Here is a 24,640-nt window from a genome sequence, read left to right as displayed (position 1 = left end):
AAACTAATCCCTGCTTAACCAGAGATATACTCACAACTCAACAGGGATAGTGCAAGCTCCAAGGGATAAAAGGATTTTTAGACTATGGATATCCATTCAGGCACCCAATTCTAGCACAGCCTGAGACAAACACCCACGGTTGAACTAAGCACAGTTTTGGATTCAGACTAACCATACACAAAGACCTACAATCAACAAGCCCTCAATGGTATTAACTTGAAATCAAATCAAATACCCTCACATTTCACTATTAAAATCATTGGACTCTAACTATAACTAACCAAATGAAATGAAACCATGCAAACAAAAGAGAACAAATGAGAAACACCATACTTCAATGTTCATTTATTTGTTTCAACTGCCATTACAACAATTTCTGCTCAGCAGTCCTACTTTACTTCTACTCCTAATCTACAAAGTGCCTAGCTCAAAAAGTCCAACGATCTAAAATCTAACCCTTTACAAAGAGAGAGGCATTGGCACTTTATACATTTTACAATTTGAATCACTAGCCAAGATCGAAGTCATCCAATGGCTGCAATCTGTCTTCTAGAAGCTTGACAACTTTAACCCATGCCTAGTAACTCTTATAACTTACCAACTACCTTTTCAACCACTCCTTGAGCTACCTACACTTGTTTTACATCAATTCTGCAAATCAAGTAGCTGAGATATAACTAACTTGTGTACCCCTTGTTTTGCATTAAACAGGGCCCACAAGTAGCCATTTTACAATAAGGCAATTTTTTTTTTACAAACTGATTAAATTTGCTATCAATTCCAACTATGAATTTCTGATTCTGCATTTCCTGTAACATTCTGAGTGTTTTGTTGATGCCTTCCAGAAATTCGGAATAACATCATTTTGGTCTTTTGGCACTACAGTTGTATCTTTCATCCAGTGAATGGATTTTCATCATTGTCATGCTTTGCCTTCACCTTCCGGCTTGATCACGATCACATCCTCAGTCCGTGCTCTAGGTTTCCTCCTCTCACCCTATTGGTGGTTTTGTCTTCCCGATCCTCACACAACGCCATTCATCTTGCATAGAAAAGTAAATCCAAGATCAATCACTCATATTTTTAAAATAGACCCAATTATTGTCACAGTGCCACTTTTGGTATACTCTTTTGTGAATCAAATGCAACTTGATGTTGGCTTTGAATTGGCACTTGTTTAAGTCATAAGGCCCTTTGATGACTTGTCACCCCTTGATTCTTTGAAATCACCTCATGGTCTTGGTGAAAAAACAACTGATGGCACAAAAATAAAGATCGAAAATTGCCTTTTATCCTCATCTCTCAACAGTCTAAGATTGGCATTTTTGGTGGTTTGTTCAGTGTTTTGAAGAAGAGAAAATGATTTAAAATTCAACACCCAAACTCATCATATTTTAATAACTTAATGATTCCAAACAAAACTCAACACCATTTCGGTGTTTTCACTGGCGAAATTAAGAGAGCCAAAAATACGATTTCCTTTTGCCTTTCTAAAAGCAACAAAGCCCGAACTTATTATCATTTTCCATTCAAATTTTAAACCTTTATGAATGCGTTTTGAAAGTGCTCTTCCATATATTTTTTGGTATTGTGAAGGGCAATATGAGAGGTGTTTCATCAAAGAAAACGTCTGATGTTTTAATTGTATTCTTTGCAAGAATTTCATTTCACTTTAGAAGGCAACTAAAAAAAAAAGTCTTGGCTCGAACTCTTCACTCTAGTTTTAAACACTGACTGCTTGTTAAGTTTGGTTCGGGAGTTTATCGACCTTTCCAAACGTTTGGAATGAGACTTCGAAACATTACTTAGTATTTTGAATGGTGAATACAAAAGCCCTTTGATTAAATAATGTCAACAACTTGATTTTTTTGCACTTTAACTTAGGCCTCACCCCCTTTCGGTATTTTGATCGGGCATATCAAGGCCGTCAATAAAAAATGTTTTTGGTAGATTTCACTTTCCTTTCCCCACGTTTTCTTCTATGTTCGACCTCTTTGGTTTTGAAAGGGTCTACTTTTGAAAATGCGATTTGAATGAACTGCCATCTACAATAGCGCCTAGCAAAAGAAAAGGGAATAACCCTATCGAACATGCCCTAAATATTATCCTCCGAGAGTTTATTGGTGATAGAAGGTGCAAGAAAGAGGAAATCATTTTGCAAAAGCCTGAACATTATATTTCAATTCATCAATAATGCCTTGATAGGTATTTTATTCAGCGATGCGAAGGGCAAAATAAGGAATCACTTTATCTCTCTCTTTATTTTTTTCGACCCCTTTGGAAGGAGATTTTCGGCTTAGACAAAACAACGATTTTCTAAAACACCTGAGCTTCACTTTTATCGGGATATTTCTCGGCTTTTTGAGATTGTACAGGGATGTGATTTTCCTTCTTTGTTTTGCTTGTTCAATGTTCTCAGCATTTTTGGTGTATTCTACGTGGAGAGTGTTGTGCATTTTTCCCCACATCCCCGTCCTTTAGACAGGGACACCCTCGTGCTAGTCTGCCCAATTTGCATGAGAGAGAAAGGGACCTGATCAAAATCGCTTTTGCTAGCATCCTCTGTAAGTCGCCAAAATCCCGGAATGGGGTCGGAATTTTACTTGAAGCCTTCAAAGCCAATGAAGTGCCTATAATAGTGAACACATAAGCTAAACATGGCTCTGTTAAAGTCACAAATTCCAGTGAATATTGGGCAAAATTTCGGTATTTTGCAGTAAAATGTGTTTTGTGATCTCATCGACTCCTCTCAAATCGGCTTGCAAAGCCAAAAATAACCTTTCAAAACCCGTGAAAAGCTCGAGTTTCATAAGAGGGAGATTCCGCACTTTTTTAGTAAAAGTCGCAAGTTTTATAAGTAGCTAAGGGCGTCTAATTCAGAAGTTCAGTGATTTTGTGTGTTCAGCAAAGAACACAAAAAGTTCGCTCATTTTCGCAAAAAATCCCGAGCAAAGACCCATCGCCCTGCACAGCCGAGAAATGCTCGAGGCCATCAATAAATAGAAGAAAATATTGGGTTGGAGGTCGGAACTAATATGGTTTGATTTCTTCATTCATCGCCAAAAATCTCCCAAGCCATCTGCAAAGTCTCACATTTTCCTCCAAAAAGAAGATTGCAAATTTCCTTCATAAAGCCCCACTTTGGCATACAACATAGGCGTCTTAAAATTCTTGCATTTTGTCTTAAAGAGACAAGTTTTTTGAAAGTATTTGTATTTTCGCCTTAACCAAGGGGAGTCGCTTGAAAAAAATCGCACCTTTTCACTAATATTCCCGAGTTTACAATTGGAGAAGTTAGGCATATATAGCTAAATGAACAAAGTTCGCACATTCCTCCCAAAATGGCCGATAAACGACTAAAATGGAGTCATAGGGCAAAGTGAAAATCGCACAAATTGATGAAATGGTCTGAAATAAGAGAGGTAGTTAAAATCATATAAAAGTAAAGATCGCGCACCCCCCCATTTAGGCCGAAAACCTCTAAGTCGCATATTTCGGTCTTTTGGGCCAAAATTGGCAAACAACTAAAACTCACAAAGGGCTTCAAAGGGCCGAAATTCGCCAAATCAATCCTTAAAACCAAAAACTCCAAAAAGAAGCAAGTCGCTCTAACCTCCCAAGTAGCCCGAATTTCAAATGAAGGGTGTTTTAAGATATTTTAAAATCGCGCAAAAGGTGTCAAAAGCCCGAGTTTTCAAAGATGAACATTTAAGCCGAAAAAGGTTAAAAGACGTTTCTCGCAAAATTCACCAATGAGCCGGAAATGGCCGAAAAAGAACTTAAGTCAAATAAAGATCGCGCATCCCCCATTTAGGCCGAAGTCATTCCAAAAGCTTCACAAGTTGCACATATAACCTCTAAGGCCGAAATGCAAGTTCGATAAAGCTCTCCAAAATTGCCCTCTAAACCGAAAATAACAAATAACAAAATCGTGAAACTGGCAAAAGAGAGGATAAAAGCCGAAAAGCAACGAAAGCTCGCAATATAGTCCAAAATGCCGAAAAGGAGACAAAATAACAAAGTTCTCTCGTTTGTATTCAAAAGCCCGAATTTCATTCTAAAGCAAGGAGGCATTTAAAATAGAGGATTAAAGTCGTGTAATATGTCCCAAATGGCCGAATTTGCAAAATGTTCCTGGGGATCGAGTTTGCATTTCAATTCAAAGGATCGGGTTGTTTTAGAGTGAACGTCTTTCATCTGCATCAAAACAAAACCCAACGTCGCTTTATAATTTGGTGTTTGTTAAATTAATCTATTTAATTTTTTAGGGTGATTAATGCGGATCAAAATTGATTGTTTGTAGATCGACGACGTTGTTGGGAAGAACCAGGAGAACGCCTGAAACGTCAAGGAGCCTTGATCATGACCAATGCCTTGAAGCGAAAATGGAGGAGCGCAGGATCAAAGTAACAACCCCAAGCGCTACCAATGAAGAACGCACCTCAAAAGGATAAAGACGAAGCACGGAGAAGCGCGCCACCACCTGAACCACAGAGTTGAAGTCCATCAACGAGATTGAAGACAAAGAACACACAAAATGTTCAAAATATGCATTCTCAGAAGGATATGCCGCTGGATTTAATTCCAGAAGTTCAGTTTTTAAAAATTGAAATTGTTTATTGAAAAAGAGAGTTGTCTGTGGGCCCATCTAATGGATTCAAAGTGAGGGGACACAAGTTAGTTATCTCCAACTACCAAATTGACCGAATTAATGCCAAATAGTGGTAGGTAGTTGAGAATATGGTTGGGGGGATAACTGAGAATTAAGTAGGCATGGGTTAAAGCTGTCAGGCTTCCAGAGGGCAGATCAGGACTGTTGGATGCAATCAATCCTGGCCATCGATTGAAATTGTAAATTCTATAAAAGGCAGGATGCCTCTCATTGTAAAGGGTGAGAGTTTTTGTAGACAGTTATAATAGGTTAGATTGTTAGAAGGTTAGAATTTAGTGATTAGGAGTAGCATAGAAATGCTGCAAAAATTGTTGTAATGGCAGCTAGAATCAATATAATGGACATTGATTTGGTGTTTATCATCTTGATTTTATTCTGTTTGCATGGTTTCCTTCAGTAGTTTAGATAGATCTTTTTGGTGTGCAGGTATTGATGGATTCAGGTTCATACCATTGGGGATATGCTAACTATGTATCCTTGTGTATGGTTATCCTGAGCCATAAAAAATGTTTTTAGTTCAATTGCAGGTGTCCGTTTGAGCTGCGCCAAAATTGGGTGCTTAGGCATGCACTTGCAGTCTGAAAATCTTCTAAGTCCCCTTGAAGATTGTATCATTCTTGTGAGGTTGTGAGTTATTCTGGCCAAGCAGGGATTGGTTATGTCGAATCCGTCTACTCGCATGCCAGTCTTGTTAATATTAGGTCCCCCATCCCTTCTCTTTTGCTTTTATCTCGCAGTCTGAGAATCACAACATCATTTTAGATGCAGACCAGCTTGTTGCAACCGTAAGGCCCCTTGTGCTCCCAGCAAAACACATCAAACAACTGAGTTATCCTGCAGTCAAGAACTGACATTTGGAACCTTGAGGTTGTGCCTTTGATCAACTAAAACAGCATTAGGGATTCCTTATAAAAGAGAGGATAGGATACTCGGCGAGTAAATTCTATTTTGCATTGGCCAGATAGAGTCGTAGCAATGCGATTTTAGCCACGTCAACAAAGAGCAAAGTCAGGTTTGGGCATTTGGCTTTGGACAAGACTTCAGATTCTATTCCGTTCCCTCCAAAATTTCCACTTTGGTTCGCTTTTTAACTATGTTCGAACTTTCTATTTCCTTATACTGCCTTTGATTTTGAATGCTAAACATTTTGGGACTTTCATCAGTATTTTCCTCGGTATTTCTCAAGGCGTGGTGACAAAATGATTTCAAAGAAAATCAGAGAAAAACTCAACCTCTATTCATTGGTTTTGACTGCGAACACTAAGCATTGGGGTTTATTTTGGGGACAACAAGGCTTCAAAAATGACATTCTCTTGCCTCTGGCATTGTAAATGCCGAACTTTGTACTGCCTGGTAAATGTTTTGAAGCGTTTTGATGTTTTTGGCAGAAATGAGATGCTTGGAAGAACATGATTCTCCACTGGCTCTCTCTCATGCAGCAAGCTAAACCAAAGTGGGTCCCCATTTGAAACAAAATGGGGAGATGTGTGCATCGCACAACAAGTCCTAATGACATGATTTTCCCTTTGCTACATTTTTACTCTCTAAGCTCGTGATGTGGAGCTTGGGCGATATGTTCTAAACAAAACAAGATTCTGAAAATCGTTGGGAGAATTTCGGTGTTTTTATCAGCAAAGGAAGGGAAAACGTTTCTTTTCGATTTGCAAAGGAAATAACACTCAACTTGCGTCTTTTGAAAACTTGAGCTTTTAAGTGTTTTAAAATTGACTTTGGTGCCTCTTTTGGTATTTTCATCAGCCTAGGAAGGTCAAAAAATACAATGCTTTTTAGTGATTTTGCTTGCCGCAGCTAAGTTTTGGTTTCAGCACTTTAGGACTTCGACTCTTGGTGACTTGACATGAAGTTCGGGCCTATTTTTAGTATTTATTATCAACGTTGGAAGGATTGTAAAATGTTTACTTTTCTTTTTGTCAAATGTCAAACTTTGTTTGCGCCTTTTGAAAATTTAAATGTTTTAAAACTAATTTTGTGGTTAATTTCAGCATTTTCAAGGACGCTGAGAAAAAAAAGTTTCATTTCGCCTTAGTAGTAAACCCGACTTTGGCTTATGTCAAAAAACTGTCTTTTTAAAATGCTTCAAAGCAAAAATCGGTGTTTACCTCTGTCTAGGAAGGGTCGATTTTCTATTTTGCTCTTGCTAAAGACGACTTCGACTTTGACCTTTTAAATGCTTTAAAACGTATTAATTTTTGTATTTTCCAACATTTTCGAAATAAAAGCATTTCGTCTTCTTGTTGCAAAAACACCGAGTTTTGAAGTCACTTCACTTAAAATCTAACCTTTTGAACACTTGAAAGATGAATTTTGATATTAGTTTCAGTGTTTGCAAAGTTGTTGGGAGAAAAATGTTATTATCCTATTGCTATCAAAATACCGAATTTTGAAGTTATGTTTTAGACATTGGCTAGCACATATCCTACGACAAAACTTGGATACTAAAAATAAGCGACCCATTTCTCTCTTAGGTAGTAGACACCGACGTTTTCCCCTTTATCTTACACCCGACCTTCAGGATTCTTTCCAGAATTTGGGGGAGACTTCAACATTTAAGTCTCAACTCAGGCTTGGCCTTTGAAGGCTGGTCCTCTCCTCTACTCATAGTGTAGTTTAAATTTCCAGACTCAAATCTATGGGCATGCATTTGCCTTGTTTCATATCATGCTCCAGCTTTAATCACTCTCTCTCTCTCTCTCTCTCTCTCTCTCTCTCTTCCCCCCCCTTCCCCTCCCCTCCCCCACACACACACACACAAACGGACAGGAATTATTGCAGGACCTCGATGAGGCGAACAAAGGGAGGGGGGTCCTTGTCGGAGACGGGGAGTGTGTGGAAGGCACAACAACTTCTTGTGGAGGATGCCACTTGGGAGGGAGAATAGATTCTTCAACCTCCTAATCTACAATTGCTTAAGGGCAAGCCATTTTTAGAAGAGAGGACTATAATGGCCCTTTTCGTAGAGTGATCCAATGGGGACTAATTAGCCTATTTAACTCCCATAGGCTATAGTTAAAGAAGAGGGAATTCATTCATTAATTAATTTAATAAGTTGTATAAAGTGACTTTGGTGGTTATTTATGAAAGAATTTAATGAAGTCACTTCATTGCCCTGGGCTAAAGTTGAATATTAAAAAAGTGTGGCAAAATTGAAATATGTTCTAGAAGCTTCCCCAAAATGTTATGAAAAAGCAATGAGAGGCCCATTTGATATAAGCTTAGTTATTTTATCATATTACTTTTGGAAAGCTTCTTGGAGCTTGAAACCCTAGGCCAAAAACCCTAAGGGATTGCTACTTTCGACGGTGGAACTATCTACCCTACTCAACGGTTGGAGATATCATTCAAGTATTTCACAATGCATTCGCAGTTGAGTTTGTCAAGTTTGTGACGTCTATTAGAGACAAATTTTGAGTTTTGAAGATTTTGCAAGATGCATATCATATGGATGCCTTGTATTTAAGAGGAAAAGTCATGGTTGAAGAACATGGTGTTGGGCACCATCTTTATGCTGGTCATAGGGTTGGGGGGTAATATATTTGGGTTTTTGTGCAACCTCTATACTAGCTGCACCTTTACTTGAAAGTCTTGGGTTCTTTCTTAAGGAGGTCGTGTGATTTTGGGAGCCTTTCCTCCTCTCAATGAGGCATCATTGAAGGAGAATTAAGGTCGATGTTTTGCAGATTTAGAGTGGTTGACTTGCTACTAGTTCGAGTGGTTATTTTGTGGCGCAAAACCTCACAACAAACCGGTATCTATTCTGCAAAGAAGGGGTCTTTTCTGCCAGTTGAACCTTCTTTATTAGATGCTATTCATTTGAAGGTTTATATGTTGGTATATACTGGACTTCATAGTGATGGAAATGTGAAGCTAAATGCTTGTTGATTTGAAGGAAAAGTACTTTGACATGCTGCATGACTCTGCTTGCTAGACGTGCTACCTCCATTGCTTGGAATGTGAGCTTGTTGGAGTATGATTCATGGAGTTTCTGTGCATTGTGGGCATGAGATAAGAGGATTTGTTTTCTGATAAGTTTATGCTAGCACCTTACAACACTAGGCATAAATGACTTCGTTGTGTAGCTTTATCCAGAAGACCTGAATATCAATTTAATTGACTGTTTCAAATGTTAATGCTGTGAATGTATGACGTCAGCTTTTTGTTATTTCTCTGAGCACGTTTGGTGTTAGAAATAGCTTTGTTAGATAATATATTGTTATGCCTGTCTTGAACTCTTCATATTAAGCTTGTATGCCATGTTCCTTGTTTAAACTTCCAAAAACAGCATTAAACCATTAACCTGCAAATCTGAAGAATCAAACAGTAGTACAGAGGTTTACATATAATCAGAGATAAGTGCCTTAAAAAAAGATCGGGAGATTTCAGAAGGGGGATTTTACATTCTATGTTATAAGGGAGCTTCCTCTTTCAATTTGAAGAGATTTTTACTTCACATATTATCCATTTTTTTCTTGTACTAAAAGGTGCAAATTAAAATGCTAACATATGTGAAATTGAAAACCTGAATTTCGGTTTGGACCTTGTGGCAAAAGACTCTGATTGGAGGCCATGGCCTCCCTTGAGAGAGATGTTATTAGTTCCAATCATCTTTTTTCTGGTTTTAGAGTTATCTTGCTGGGTGGGATGAGTGATTAGGCATAATGTGAAGGTAGGATGGGCATGAGCTTGGAGGTAATAGGTAGAAACTCTGAAAATTCTTCAATATTGCTTACTAGGACACATAGCCTAGACAAATTAATCAAGTTCAGAGAAAAGTATGGTGCCTTTTCAGATATGACCATCAAGGGAGGTTGTTAGATTATGATAATCATTAATCATGGTTATATTTGCAGTTTATGATTTGAACATTGATTGGTATTAATAATCATTAATATATAAAATAAATTAAGTAAAGAAATATAGTTGTCTAGGTTTATCTAAAGCAGATAAATACAAACCAATAATGTCCACATATGTGAATCTTGAGAATCCTGCACGTCATGTCACTTTCCAATTTCAATAACAGAAGAGAAATCCTTTGTGAAAATCAAACAAACAAAAGCTCCTTTGGACGATGCAACAGAAAAATCAGTCAATAGGAGGTCAAACTTGGTCACATCAATCTTGGCCATTATTTTGGTCTTCTTGATGTCACTATGCATTTAAATTTATAGCGAAGTTCGATGAAGATATCTGTAGGTTTTACAGTTCTTGATTGATTCTCGTTTGGATGGAGTCATTGAAAGCATCAATTATTCAGCAAAGTAAACTAATGCCAGGTCAGCTCTGTCAGCACAATTAGTTACTAAAGTATAGAAAACAAAGTTCATTTGTGGTTTATGAGCAAAAATACTTGTGTCATATATTAAAGGTTTTAGCTTTTAGTTATCTAACTGTCCTTTCAAATTGATGTATTTGATGATGTAGGCGTTATCAAGGCTGTTATACTTTGATTGGCAAATGTAAGGCATTCCTGCACCTTGTCCTTACCAAACCAAGCTGTTGAAAACACACTTTCTGTCATTTATCCTTTCTTCATCTGCCTTATTATTCTCTTGTAAGTTGATCTTATGAATGACTTGTTTTCTGCTTATCTGTAATCCACCATGGACATGCACTGAACCATATATGCTGTAATGTTGACTTTTATTTTGTTATTGTAAATGACAAATTTCTTTGTAAACCAAGAAAAATGTAGTTATTTTTATCGACTTAACCCTATAGGTAGAAACATTGAAAGATTTTGGTTCCTTATAGTTGTTACCCATTTTCTTTCTCCAGCTCAATCAGGTGGAGCTGGTCAAGTTTTATAGTTTTAAAGAGACATGTTTGTTGTTTGTGTTTTGCCAAGAGATACTATAGAATGCTAAAAGAGTTCCAAGTAAATGCAAGTGTTCACAACCAATCAAGAACCATACAACATTGCATATTTGAAAAAAACATTTTTCTTTATTCATAAATGTTAAATGAGATGCTCCCACACAAGCCGTGGGAATGACTACCTATGATGCATTATACAAGAAAATGATGCATGTAAAAATAAAATATAAACAAAGATAAGAGATCCGTCATTGCCTCGTAATGACGAACCCCCCGCAGTTGAGTAGCTTCATATCCAGCTCCTTTGCAGAGGTCCCTTGCTGCTCCAAGTGTCTGCAAGAAGATAAGAGAATTGCATTAGAGCTCGGGATACCATATCCTTGTATATACATCATCAATGCATGCACAATCCACTCCTACAATGCATTATACCAGTCCAATCATTGTTTGTATCGGAAGCAACAGGAAACATATCTGAAAATTCATAGTTTTTGTCTAACAATTTGTCCAAATGTGCAGATACAGGTAAAGTTTTATCGCTGATTACTTCAATTAAATATGTGCATGTGGGAAAAAATGGGCTCCCACGAGGGTTGAGCTCAGCATGTATGACATTAGAGACAGATTATCATGATATCAGTGAAACAATCCCTACCCGTCTCCTACGATGGACACAATAAAGGAGTACATGTCGCTCATGGCATTAGGCTGATAAGAACATGAGATTCCTAAATGTCATCACCAACATACTGTCATAAGCGAGGGGCACTCATTCACGGAGACCATCGCACAAGAGAGTTAAGGAAGACTGCATGATCATCGCGATAGTTGTAGTTAAGGACAGTTAATATCTTTTTAAGGGTCATGAAAGGATGTAAGGCATTAATGGTCGCCGAACAACAGAATGACAGCCTTCCTACAACAATCCTCAATTATAAATCAGTCACAGCAACATGTAGAATGCAGTCATAGGTGCGATCCTGAAGCAATAAGGAGGCATCTAAGAGCAACATATGATCATATACTCTGATTTAAAGGTGAAAGATACATCTGTATAATTAGGAGCAGCTTTCAGATGCACCACACATGGTTTTAACAGTCATATAAGCTTAAAGTCACCACAGTCACCATTCATGCTTAATGGAGAATACGGTAATGCAAGGGTATACAGCAGCAAAGACCCATTTTTATCACAGCCATATGAGAAATGGAGGAGTATTTGTTAACAAATAGTGAGTTACAGCAGTCCATCGAGGGGATTATTATCACATAGTTCCACGGTTAATGGGTTTTCAGCTGTCATAGTATTGATGAGGAGCCTCGTATCATTTCAAACTCAATGTACAGTTTTAGGAAAAGCCCTCAGCAGTGTAAATGCAGTCGCATTCTTTCAAGCAGTCATTAAGATTATTTGGCAATGAGAGGGGCAGCTAAGGTACAAATTTCTGAGTCATTTTCCAATTCACTGTCATTATATGTTACAAACTTGGACTCGATACATAAAAAGACAAAGATAGCAATCTATGCTATGAAATAAGCAAGTGCAGCAATATATATAGGCAGCCATAAGCACAAAAGAATTATGACAGCAAATCATAAGAATATCCATAGCCCAAAGCAATGACAGTCCCTCAACAAGTTCATGAGCAGCTCATTAAAAAAGCAATACAAGAGATCTGTAATAAATTGGATGTTGGAGACACCAAATGATATACTCAAGGCAGAGAGTAAGCATGCGCAGCCAAGTGGTGGTATTGATATTTTTTCAAGGGGTCATTGTTTAGGATATCTTCATGCAGCTACAAGACAGTCTCAAAATGTGAGGAAAAGGATACATATGGTGAACAATATAAGCCATAGATACAAAGATGACGGTCACCACAAAACTGACAGTCTGAAAGGCTAAATGCACAGTGAACAGATTATGCTATGAAACAAGAAAGAAAGCAATACATACAAACAATCATTTTGAAATGTTAGTAAAGGGGGATTTCTAGGAGTTGCTGTTCAAACATATGGAAGTGGATTGTGGCACACTTGGTTTGACCGAGATTTGACAGTTGCTGGAAGGGTGATTCTAAAGAAAAATATTGATGATGCTATTTCATAAAGGCATGAGCTTGTTAGGATCCATGAGCCTATTCTCCGAGTACCCACTCTTGCTATTCACTTAGACAGGGGTTTAAATGATGAATTTAAAGTTAATACACAGTCTCACCTTCTACCAGTTCTGGCAACAGCTATCAAAGCTGAAGTTGATAGGCAAGGATATAAAAAGGACAAATGCATATGTTAAAAACAAATTGTGACCAAAACTCAGAGAAAGATCAAAAGGCTGCAGAAGGTGGAGATTCAGAAAATAAGAAGCATCAGCGGCTTTTACTAGAGTTACTGGCCAGTGAGCTTAGTAGCAAACCTGAAGCAGCCGATTTAGAGGTAAAATATGTGAAATATCCCCAGAAATCCGCCCATTTTTCAGAAAATGAATGATTTTGTAAACAGTTTCAGGCATAGTACAAATTTAGAAAAGCAAAGGGAGGGTTTATAATTTTTTCTACCTTTTTCAGTCCTTATAATTACTCAAAATTCAAGTTGCTATGTAAGAAAAAGAGAAATCGCCTGAAGCAGCCATTAATGGCAGAAGATACCTGCAATATTTTCGAAAAACCCATGGCGGCCAGAGAAGAATCATCGCCCAGCTTGTTATTTTTGGCAAAGAGTACGAAAAAACCACGCCCAATTTTCAGAAAGTGCGAAGAATGCACAAGGAAATCTCCATGGTGGCCCCCAAAATGTGCCCTGAATCATCAAAAAATAGCAGTTCGAGCCTACAACAAACCCTAGCATGGCAGCGCCCAAGGTTTTCCACGATGGCATAGGGATAAAAAATTTTATCGAATGCCAAAGTCAAAAAATGAAATGAGCTCTTAGGGTTTCCTTTCTCCCTAATATGTATCGATAGGTTAAGACCTTTTGTCTTACCTTATTTTTCTTTTCCCTTCATGTTTCTGCCAAGGGGTTGATTAAATGTCATATTTGCATTGTTAATACTTATTAAGTGATTCATAATATCACTTAATATTTTATTTCAATCTAAATATTTTATTAAGTGATATTATGAATCACTTAATAAGTATGTCTTTTATAAGACTTCTAATATGCATAGTTTAAAATTAAATACATTTTAATTAAAGTGATTTTTTTTTTAAAATTTTTTTTAATTATATTAATTAAATAATTTATTTTACTTCATTTTTATAATTAAAATAAAAAAGATAACAAATAAAATAATAATAAAATGTTATTAAAGTGAAATTGATCACTTTATTAATAATTTTCATCATTATTTCATTTATTAGCATTTTGCCTTTAAAACATAAGCATGAAATAAAACAAAATATTAAATTAAATAATAAATTTCAAAAAAGTAACTTTATGAAATGTATTTTCTTTTGATAAAGTCAAAAGGGAGATATTTTTGACATTATAAAGGCTTGCAGGCTTGTCAGTGATTTTTGGGGCCATTTATGGTGCATTTAGGAGCTTTTATGGTAGCAACATGGTTTGGCGTGACTTTGGTTCAAGTGTGTTCCCTTTCAGACCTATTTGAGGGCCTGGAAAGTGGATTTTTTGGTGCTACTCGCCCAGGAGGAGGTGGATTTTTGTATTCATTATCTGCTTTTTGGAAAGCATATATACCACCTTCTTTCTTCATTGTAAGGGTTCTTACTTGTTCATTATTTTGGGCAGACTCTAATTTTTAAGAGTTCTCTCTGCAGAAAATGAATGATTTTGTAACACATTTTCAGGAATAGTACAAATTGGTGGTACCTTTTGCAGCAATAATTAGTTCTTTCCTTCCCATTTTCTTCTGTTCTTGTGGGTCCTTGTTTAGTGCAGTTTCTTGTGAGTTTTCTTGTCCTTGGAGCTATATCTTTTCATTTTGGTGCCTTTATGCAAGGGAATAATCATTTGCAGGTTATAAGTTGTTTGTTAGTAGTTATCAATTTTGGATTGTGAAAGTTTTTTCTTTCCTCCTAGGACTGTGGTTATCTAGCCTCCTTATAAATTACTGATGCAAAGGTTATCTTTTTCTGGGTTGTGAAAGAGAGTTTTATTACTGTCATATTGTGTATCACTCTTTCTTACTTTTAAGTTCTTCATCATATCACTTTGGTGCATCACCTTAGGGTTAGATTTTAGTTTCATATGTCTTCCTCCTCACTTTTTTCCCTGAAAAAATTGTTAGTTTAGGTGAAGATTTTGAAAAGAACCAGCTTACTCTGGAGGTCCACTTCAGTCTTTAGGTTACCCACAACCTCGAAGTGTTCCCATGTTTCAATAGGCAGCTGAAGTTCACAGCTTTAGTAGAGGGTGCAGGCTTCATTGATAATAATAGTATAAGGCATTATGTCTCTGTCATTTACTTATTAGGTGGTTGAGTGTGTAATAATTTTCTCCCTACATCAGCTTTAGTGCAAGAAATCAGTCTAACTGCTCTGAAAGTAATGAATCTATAGAAACTGTGTCTGCACTTTCTGATTTATAGTGAACAAAAATAACCATGATAGATAAAGGATAAAAATGAAGAACAAATAAAATAATGTGCCATAATGCAAGATTAGCCTACAAGTGCTGCAATTTACTCAATTCTGCAACATAAGAGGGGATTTCACCAGAAATCTTGTTGTTTCTCAGGACTCTGCACAACACATAATATGTTAGAAAATGCTATGTAATAAACAAATAATAAAACACATGACTTTCCATTTAGGTGCAAGTAATTTTACTTACAGTTGAGTTAATTGTTTCAAGCCTTGTAAGAATGTCAATGATGTGACACCTGAAGTTAAGTCACTTATTCTCCTGCTAGAATAAAAATCCACCAAATGGCTCAAAAGATGGAGGTATGAGTCCAATTATGATTTTATTTACTTCTTGCATTTGAATATCAAGTAAATAAAGACAGGATGAACCCAACCACCAAAAATTAAGTGATCTAACACATGCAGAGTTGTCAATGAGAATAAGTTGGAGAAGCTTGGAGGAATTGGACCCTCGAGTGCAGTTCCTCGAATCCTCCTGCATAACTAATTGGTCAACATATATAACAAAATCTATAGAATAGAAAAAGACTGGGCATCAAAATAGTAGGCAAGAAGAGAGAAAATTTCAACACCACTAATATACCCTGGTCAAAAATCCACAAATTATTTCCTCTTGTAGGAAGCCCTCATTTCAAAGCACAATCATCAGTATAATGTAAGAATGCCATTCAGTTATATTTCTATCTCTTTGTCAAGAAATCAATCTACAATCTAGTTCTCCCATAAACTAAAGGCTCTAAATTATATTAACAATAGAAATTTTAGTTAGGTTTTCAAAGATGCAAACAAAATGCTAGGCGTACTAACAAACCACCATTTTGAATTGCTAATACTTTCATAAAAAATATTTTATCAATGTAAGCAGCTGATAAATTTAAAGTCCCTTGGGCTAGATTCAAGAACCACCACCAAGAAATCTTGTCTTCAAACAGTCATAGTTATGCCTGTACAAGGTATGTTTGTACTATGTAATTTATATTAAGAATAATATGTTTTCAGGTTATGGCATATGCACAAGTAAAACAGAAAACATGGTACTTAAAAGTTTTTCCCATCCTCTACCAGTTGTATATTACAGTAATTGATTAGTTGGATCACATAGTAGAGAACAAAGTCCACAGTTACTGTGCAAAAAAATAAGTCAAGGAAAGCTCTACAATCTATGAACAAATGCTGATGAAGTTGGCACATCAATCACACACCAACAGATGCATATATACACCCCTCTTCCTTTTTATGCATGTGCCATTTTATATATGTATCATACAATAGCGATTTTTCCTTGCAACATCAGGGCTATACTTCTCTCCTATTGCAATAGAGGTTACAAGGTCAATTTGATGTGATATGTGATTAAAACTAGACTGTTGTGAACACACATGTGCATGCAAATACATATATTAAATGAAGGTATCTACCAATGACTGTATAGTGGACTGACACATTGGACTAATTTTCAAATAAACTACATCAACTTGAAACCATAAATTCTAAATTGTGTAAAAGTATCTTACAAATCATTCAGATCAGTCCAGTTTCCAATGAAATTAGGTATTGCACCTGAAATTAGAATGTTAAATGCCCATCTGCAAGCCAAAACAAAAATAAGGATGCCTATCCTCCCAATAGGTGGAACACATTATGAAGTCTGTCAGTCTAACATAAGAACACGGGCTATGAAGATTTATTGCAGAATCTCACACTATCTTCAATTTCTGTAGATTTCTGAAATTGCTTGGAATCTCTCCAGTTACTCCAGCACTATCAATATACCTGTCCAGTCAACAAGAATAATGATTATTCTTATAGTTGAATAGCATTTACCACATGATCAAGAAACTCCTGCTAGAATATGGTAGACAAAATAAGTTAATGATAAAAGACATTTTTTCTTAAAATGTATGAGTGGGATGTTTTCATCGATCAAGTTTCAACCTTGAGCACAAATTTTACAGAAAAGACTTGACAATTATATTTTTATTGACTACATTTTTTAAAATAGTTCCATTAGAAAATAATCATATCAACATTAGTTTGGTTAAGTCTACAACTCTACAATCAAGTTATGGTATATCCGTCTTACAAGCCATGACTTCCTATGTGGAGTAATTAGGACGTTATCTAATTATTTATATAATTAGGTCCTTTATTACTTTATTCACTTAATCTAAACATAGTTCCTTTTTATATTTAGATTGAGCTTTATTTAGCACTTGTCAAGCTCCCTTTTAATCTTTCTTTAAGATTTGCATCAAGGGTTTCATCTTTATGCTTTTATAAGCATTCATTGTAATCTAGGTTTATGTAATCAATCAATATAGGCATATCTTGCGTGCTTTCTTGGATCAATCTCTCTCTCAAGGTTGCATAGCATCAATCATTGCGTTTTCTCTTCAGATGTGATAGGTGTTTTGGTTGGAGGTGATTGTTGGGAGCTGTGGGGTTAGCTATCAACTCCAACATGGTATCAAAGCTCCAAATCTGCTAAATTCATGTTTGTTTTCTGAGAGATCCAATCTTGAGGAGAAAAATCAAATCATCTAGGAGAAAAACAATTTCTAGGTTTCTTCATAGCCACAAAAAACCATCTGTGTCACTCTTAGTTTTCCAAAATATGTCAAAATTTGAGAGAAAATAAAAAACAAAAAACAAAAAAACAATATAGCAAGAAAATGGCAAAAGAAACCAAGATTCAGCCATAATTTTTTCTTTGTAAATTTTTGAGAAAAAAGATTTATGGGTTTTGTTCTCAGTCTCGAAAAACTATCTAGGTATTTGTTAGATTATGCAATGAGTAAAGTTTGTAAAAATTAAGTCGCAAGGACTACCGTGTTCACTAGTTGTCGGCTCGCTAAATTTAGCCTATTTTTCTTTTTTCCATAACTTTTGCGCACGGTTTTCAAATTGGTCAAACAAGATATCATCAAAAAGATGGTTCTAAACACTTTCCAATGATTGTGGTTTCATCTTCAAATTCAGCATCAAATTTCTATTATATTCAGTCAAAGTCAGATCTTCCATTTTTTCTTGCGAGCTCATATATTTTAACCAGTATCTTGGATTTTTGCAATTCTTGCGGCATTGGAAAGGCGGTTCAAAGCACTTCAAATTCATATGTGAAATTTCTCCAGAATCTACCCCAGATATATTTTATTTAAATTTGTGTTTTCACAAATTAGTAAATTACTTAAACATTTTGGCACTTGGAAAGGATCTGTTTGCATGATATGTCATCATTAGATCTACTTTACATGCACTAAGATTATTTGGGTCTTATTTTTCATTTTGAGGAGTTATAATGTGATTTTTTGTTCATCTTGTTGCCATCCTGGGAAAGGATAATTATTAGTCTTTACAAAATGGCATCATGACACATCTCAGGTGGCTAGATCTCTTGCCTTATTTGTATGGACTCATACTTGAACCAGCCATACCAAGAGGTAGATCAACTTGTGGTAATTGTTAGACTATTTATACTTTGTGGCCTAAATAGCCCTTAGCATAATTTTTATCAGAGTTTCATGCCTTGGTCTTGCTCCTAAAGCTTGTAAAAGGTTAAATTGTAAAGTTTCTTAGTTTGTTTTGGAGATTGAAGCTTGTCAAAAAGGAGAACATTTACATGTTTATTCTATTTCTTTAAGAGGTTTATGCCATGTCCCCATGTAAAAGTTTCATAGGTCAAAGAGTCAAAGTTTGTTTTTTCCTACGTCCAAAAGTACTCCATTATGCTTGTTATCACAAAAGAGGAGGCAAAAATAAGAGGCAAGGGTCGAGCTAGGGTTTTGACTGTTTCTTTTCAACATATTTCTCCTTCAATGGCAGCTAGGGATTTGATGAAGCAGTTGAAGCTCAAAAGGTTTGTGGGCTTTAAAGCAGGTTTTCTTAGTCATCCTCATCTCCATGCACATGGAAGAAGGGGGGTATCCAGGTCTATGTTTTCAATCTTACCTCTTGGAGTTTCACATTGTCATAAAAGCATGATAGCTTCTTCAGTAAGGCATATTACTTGGGTTCCTCCATGGAGTTTTGAAAATAGGAATGCTATATAGTTTGTCTTAGATCCACAATATAGTCATCAAGAGTATGTAGTGTCCTAGTCATATTGAAAAGGAAGGTGAAGAGGTCATAAGAAGGAACTTGTAAGAACATTAGCTTCTTTTCCATTATCCTTATAGTGGGAGACTAGATCAAGAAAATATCAGTATGTCTTCAAATATGGCAGTATTCCTTACAGAGGGTTTGGTCGCAGTTTTTTGGTTGAGAGAAGCACAGATACAAATAGAATACATTTTGGCAAGCTCATGGGTTCGACAACATTCTTCCTTGTCAAACACAATAGACAATCCTAGGCAAGTAGCCATGTATAGTGATAATGATGAAAGCTAAATACCTTGCATAGTTAAGAAGATGGCATTCCGAACATGGGTCAAAAGTATGAGAATCATTGTCAAGGACGAATGCAGTAGAGATGAAAGAGAGTAGAGATCAACATGAAGATAATGAAGAATGAAGGTATTTGACAGTAGATAGCAAAGAAAAATTTAGTGTTGAAGACATATTTAAGGATAATGTGTAGTCTTCAATACCAAGTTCATGAGCATGAAAAAGAGATAGTCAAATGATAGCTAGATTCTGAAAAGGGGCAATCTTAAGGAGACAATAGTGGAAAGAACACACCAGCATACAAGGAAATAAGTAAAACACAGTCATATTGGCTCCTTTAATAGGAATAGTGAGCAGTTATATCTAAGGCTAGACCTTACAAAGAGGACTGACATGAACAGTTACAAGAGATTGGATATGCATGAAAGAATATAGAGGTTTAGGACATTGTAACCCTGTGGGTTATACATGAGGGAAGCCTAAAAGCACAATCAGTAGAGGCAGGTATACAAAGATAGTGATAGCCATCACTCAGCCCTTATAATTGTCACAGTCTTGAAGGTGATTGAAAATCATTTTTGCAAGGAAGAGGTAATATGATAGTTGCATGAAGACACTTCTAACAAGGGATACAAAGTGACAGTGAAGCTTAAGGACAATCCTATCTCACATCATGGTTATAATGGAAGCATATTGTCGAGAGTAATGACAGTCCCAGCAAAGACAACCTTGAGATTAAAAAGACAGTCATAGCCAAGATCACAGTCAAAAGAAGACATGGCATTTTTGTGAAATGCATGAAAATGAGCACCAAAAGATAGTAGCAGGTAAACTCTATAAAGAGAAGGGTTTTTAGTCAAGCAAAGGTGGATACATGGCTATGGCACTATGAAAGGGCAGTCATATTGTGATGTCCCCTCCTAGCTTGTTCCTGTTTTTGATAGTTTAGCCTATTATTTTGGCCCTCGTAGGCTAAAGAAGATGGTTAGAGGGCCTTGGTGGGCAGTTGGCAGAGCGTTCTCTTCTCCGGAACTCAGTTTGGTTTAGAATTGGCCTTCATTTGACTTAGTTTCACACACTTACTATTTATAGTAAGTCAGTGGATGATTGAGAGGGACCCTTACTATTTTTAGTAAGGCATCCAGATGAACAGTGGACACAGTGGGCTACCCTATGGTGTTTGCAGAATTGAGAAATAATGATTATTATTGGAGTTATGATATTTAATTATTATTAAAGTTATACTTTAATAATAATTAATTATAAGTGAATAATAATGATTAATATTCTAATTATTTTTGTACTTATTAAAAATGGTCTAGGTGAGGCATTTAATGAATTAATGAAATATTAAATGCTTTTTGGGAAAATAGAGCCATATTGGAGAAGTTATAAAAGGGCCTTAATGAGTTATTTTTTCATTGAACACTTGAGCATTTCGATGAAGTTTGTCTATGAACTTGAGACCAAGGGTTTCGACATTTCAGCATTGGAGAAGGGAAACTCTTCAGTGTTTGTACAATTTTGAGGCTGTGAGATACCAGCTGAATTATTGCCAAGGGTTGGTTTCATCAAGAGGCCAAATTAGAGCACATTGGTGAAGTTTTCAGAAATTTATTTCAAGGGTTTGAAGAGTAAATCTTTCGAAGAGCAGATAAATCTTGAAGGTTGGATTTATTAATTGCTGGCACACATATCCAGGGCCGTACATCTTCTCAAGGATGAGCCGTACCTTCTTCTAGGGCTGGCGTGTCTTCTTAAGGTCAAAGCGCCTTGGGACTTAAGCATATTTCTTCATTGCGGAGGCATCTTCATTGCTGCTAGGTCTCCCTTGGCACCATCGATTTATAACAGCATATTACTCTAGGTTCATTACTTGCATTTTTATTGTCTAAAGGAATAAATCTGATCGCTACCATCAATATTACTCTAGGTGCACATTTTATATCAGCCATTGGAACGCCCTTTGATTGTAAGCCAAGAGTCTTGGCATTGCATTAAGATCAGTTGTATATCAGCATTATACTTGGTTTGCATCTAAAGGAGGAGATACAAGGTTTCATGCCACATGTTTGTCTAAATGTCTATTAGCTGTAAGTGTCTTTTGCTGTACCTTCTTATTGGGTTGAATAGATGCATGTCAAGTATTTGATAATTTGTCAAGTAGCTGTAGTTATATGCATATGAAAAGTTAAAAAAAAACAACTGGCTTATCATTTCTATGTCATTGTAGTCAATCTTGCATTGTTAGAAGCATTCAAAGACATCAATTGTAGCATACAAAACCAAAACAATACAAACAGGAACACCAAACCAGCAAGCATACTGGTTGCAGGCAAAGTGTTTGTCAAATTGTCTAAGGCAAAAGATCAGGGGTTCACGTCAAATTTGACAAGGAACCTTACACGTCTCTTGGGACATTCCAAGTGTTGAAAATGTTAGCTAAGTTCGGATATCTAATTATCGAACTTTGATGTGGTCAAATGACAATCAAATATATATGTATTATCTCAATGTACTTGTTATTGGGCTGGACCCAAATGTAACGTGGGAAAGGCAATTCAATGTATCATTGGGCTGGGCCCAAAATGTAATGTGCAAAGGCATTGGGCTGGACCTAAATGTCCAACGTAGGAAATATGCAATAACAATATAACATTAAATAAATAATGTTGCAAGCCGACCTAATGTCATGTCCCCTTTCTAGAGTGGACATCGGAGACGGAGGAGTTGGCCTATCATTGGAGTCTCGTAGGCTAGCAGAGGTTGATTGGGACTCTTCAGTGCATATAGTGATTGGATTTTGGCTTTACAGGCAGTTTGGAGCCAGTTTGGAGCAGTTCCTAGATTTTAGGGGGTATCCCTAAATTTTAGGAGGTCGTGACAGTTGCCAGTCGTGAGGTTATTCATGACCTTTTAGATGGTTTCAGTTTCAGGAGATTTGGGTGTGTTTCCTAGTTTCTAGGAGCATCCCTAGATTTTAGGGATGAGACTGCCAGTTGATCCATGATTTCCGACTTCAGTCACAGACAGGTGGCAAATTCCGTTTCAGGTTTTTGGAGTCATTTGAGCCTTCTAGAGCTATTTGGGATATATTTTTAATATATTTAAATATTTCTTAAGTTAGCATTTAATTATTTAAATAAGGCTATGTTTATAGCCATTTTGGAGTGATAAGGGGTTTTTGGCCTCATCTGGATGTGTATCCCTTGGTGTGATAGCTCGTTGGAAAGGTCTTGGACTTTTCTAAATATTTCTCTTTTGACTCAGATCCTTTCGGTGAACGGATTTCTTTATATTTGAAAAAAGGTCATTTTCTATGCACTTGACAACTTAAAATGAGAAATATAACATTTTAACCCTAAACGCCCCATTGAGTCACTTTTAGGGTTTGAGCTTAGTGGGAAGGTGTTATAAGGAAGTTGAGACCTAATTCTTATTATCTTTTACACATTTTACATCTTGGATTTGAGATTTGGCTCTGGAAGAGCTTTTCAGCATCTGGGACGCCAACCCCAATGCCTTGCCTGTTTGGGACGTAGCCCCCAATACAGTGGTTTGGATTTGTTTGCAGCTATTAGCATCTTGGAGATTGTACGGCATTCTTTCTGGAGGTTCAGCAATTCTGACAGAGTTCAGCGTGGGGTTTGGGGTTTCTAACCAGTTGGGTGTACTTGGCAGCCGTACGGCTGTACCTGGCAGCCACTTTCCTTCCCACGTGCAGCACTTGGAGGGCTGGAATCTTGCCACAACTTCATTCCTAGTTATGTTACTCTTTCAGCATCCAGGTTGGAATTATTCCTGATTGTAATCTTCCTGAAATTATTGGAAATCTTCATCTGGTCAAATATTTGATTTTATATTCAGAAATCTGCCTTGAATCGAATTTGTTTTGGCTGTATATGAACTTCATTTTCAGTACTTTGTTCATGTACTTGTACTTCATTATTTACTTGTTGAAAAATCATCAAAATACAAAAAGAATTCAACCCTTCTGCAACTTCTGTCTATTTCTGAAAGAAAATATTAATAAGCAGGAAAAATCAATTTAAATAAATAAAAATTACAGCAGATTGGTAAAAGAGATCCATCAGGGATCTTTCAGTGGTATCAGAGCTTTGATCTTGCCAGCCTGTTGGGTGAAGATCAAGAGTTCTAATTCAGATTTGAGTTTAGTTTGGTTGAAAATCAAATTGGACATCATGACAGGGTTGTTTAGAAATAAACAAGCAGGAAAAGAATTTGAACAAACACCTTCAAGGAGTTCCAGACAGTCTAAGGGTACAACTCCTTCAACAAGTACAAGGAGAAGGTCTCCTGCCAAGACATTCAATGATATAGTTATGAACAACTATGATAAGTATTGCTCTCTTCCTAAAAAGATATGTGACCACCTTTCCTTCACACAATTCATGGGTGTACCAGTTGAAGATGACTTGATGTTTTCAAGTCCACGTCATCAACCAAGAACAAAACAAGAGTCAATTGAGAGCAAGGGAAGCAAAGGAAGAGGAGCAGATATGATGTTTACCAGTGAGATTGGTAGGAAACTATTTGAAGATTTTGAGAGACATGTAGATCCAATTGGTGCCTCTTTGGTTGGTTACAACGCTGTCCCATCATTTTTGGTGGAAGATGTGAAGGAAGAGTTTGTAACTTCAAGCAATACACAAGACATTCATGAGAGGTTTGATGAGTTTTCAAATTGCCCAAAGACTGATTTTGAATCAGCAATTGATGAAGAACATGAGGTTGAAATGGACAGCGTAAGTTTGGATTCATTTGTCACACTACTTCCTCTTCTCAATTGGGAAGACCATGAGGAAAGTCGAAATTTAATGGTGTGTAGTGAATCCAAAGATTTGTCACCACAGTATGATCATAATTTTGAAGTCCATAACAGCAGTGACGTAACTTATCTTCCTCAAGATATGACAGCCTTTGGTCATGAAGAGAATAGAGATTTGCATTCTACATTTGCGGGTGCTTATGGTACAAGCATGGGTTATGCTGATGCAAATAATACAACTCACCATAAGTCTGATTTTGTGTACTTTGGGGCAGCTGATATAAAACATTGCCAAAAGTTGAACGAAGATTGGTTACATAGAGTTGCCCAAGCAAAAACGCTTGCTGCCCAAGC

General features: G+C 36.6%; 1 pseudogene; it reads right to left on the bottom strand.

Moving 5' to 3' along the window:
- LOC131078447 (probable LRR receptor-like serine/threonine-protein kinase At1g56130) overlaps positions 1-16,882 on the bottom strand; it is a 59,797-nt pseudogene extending 42,915 nt beyond the window's left edge.
- Positions 16,883-24,640: the final 7,758 nt, after the last annotated feature.

This window comes from Cryptomeria japonica, chromosome 11 (assembly GCF_030272615.1).
Source record: "Cryptomeria japonica chromosome 11, Sugi_1.0, whole genome shotgun sequence".
NCBI lineage: Eukaryota > Viridiplantae > Streptophyta > Pinopsida > Cupressales > Cupressaceae > Cryptomeria > Cryptomeria japonica.
This window is presented reverse-complemented; position numbering and strand designations above follow the sequence as displayed.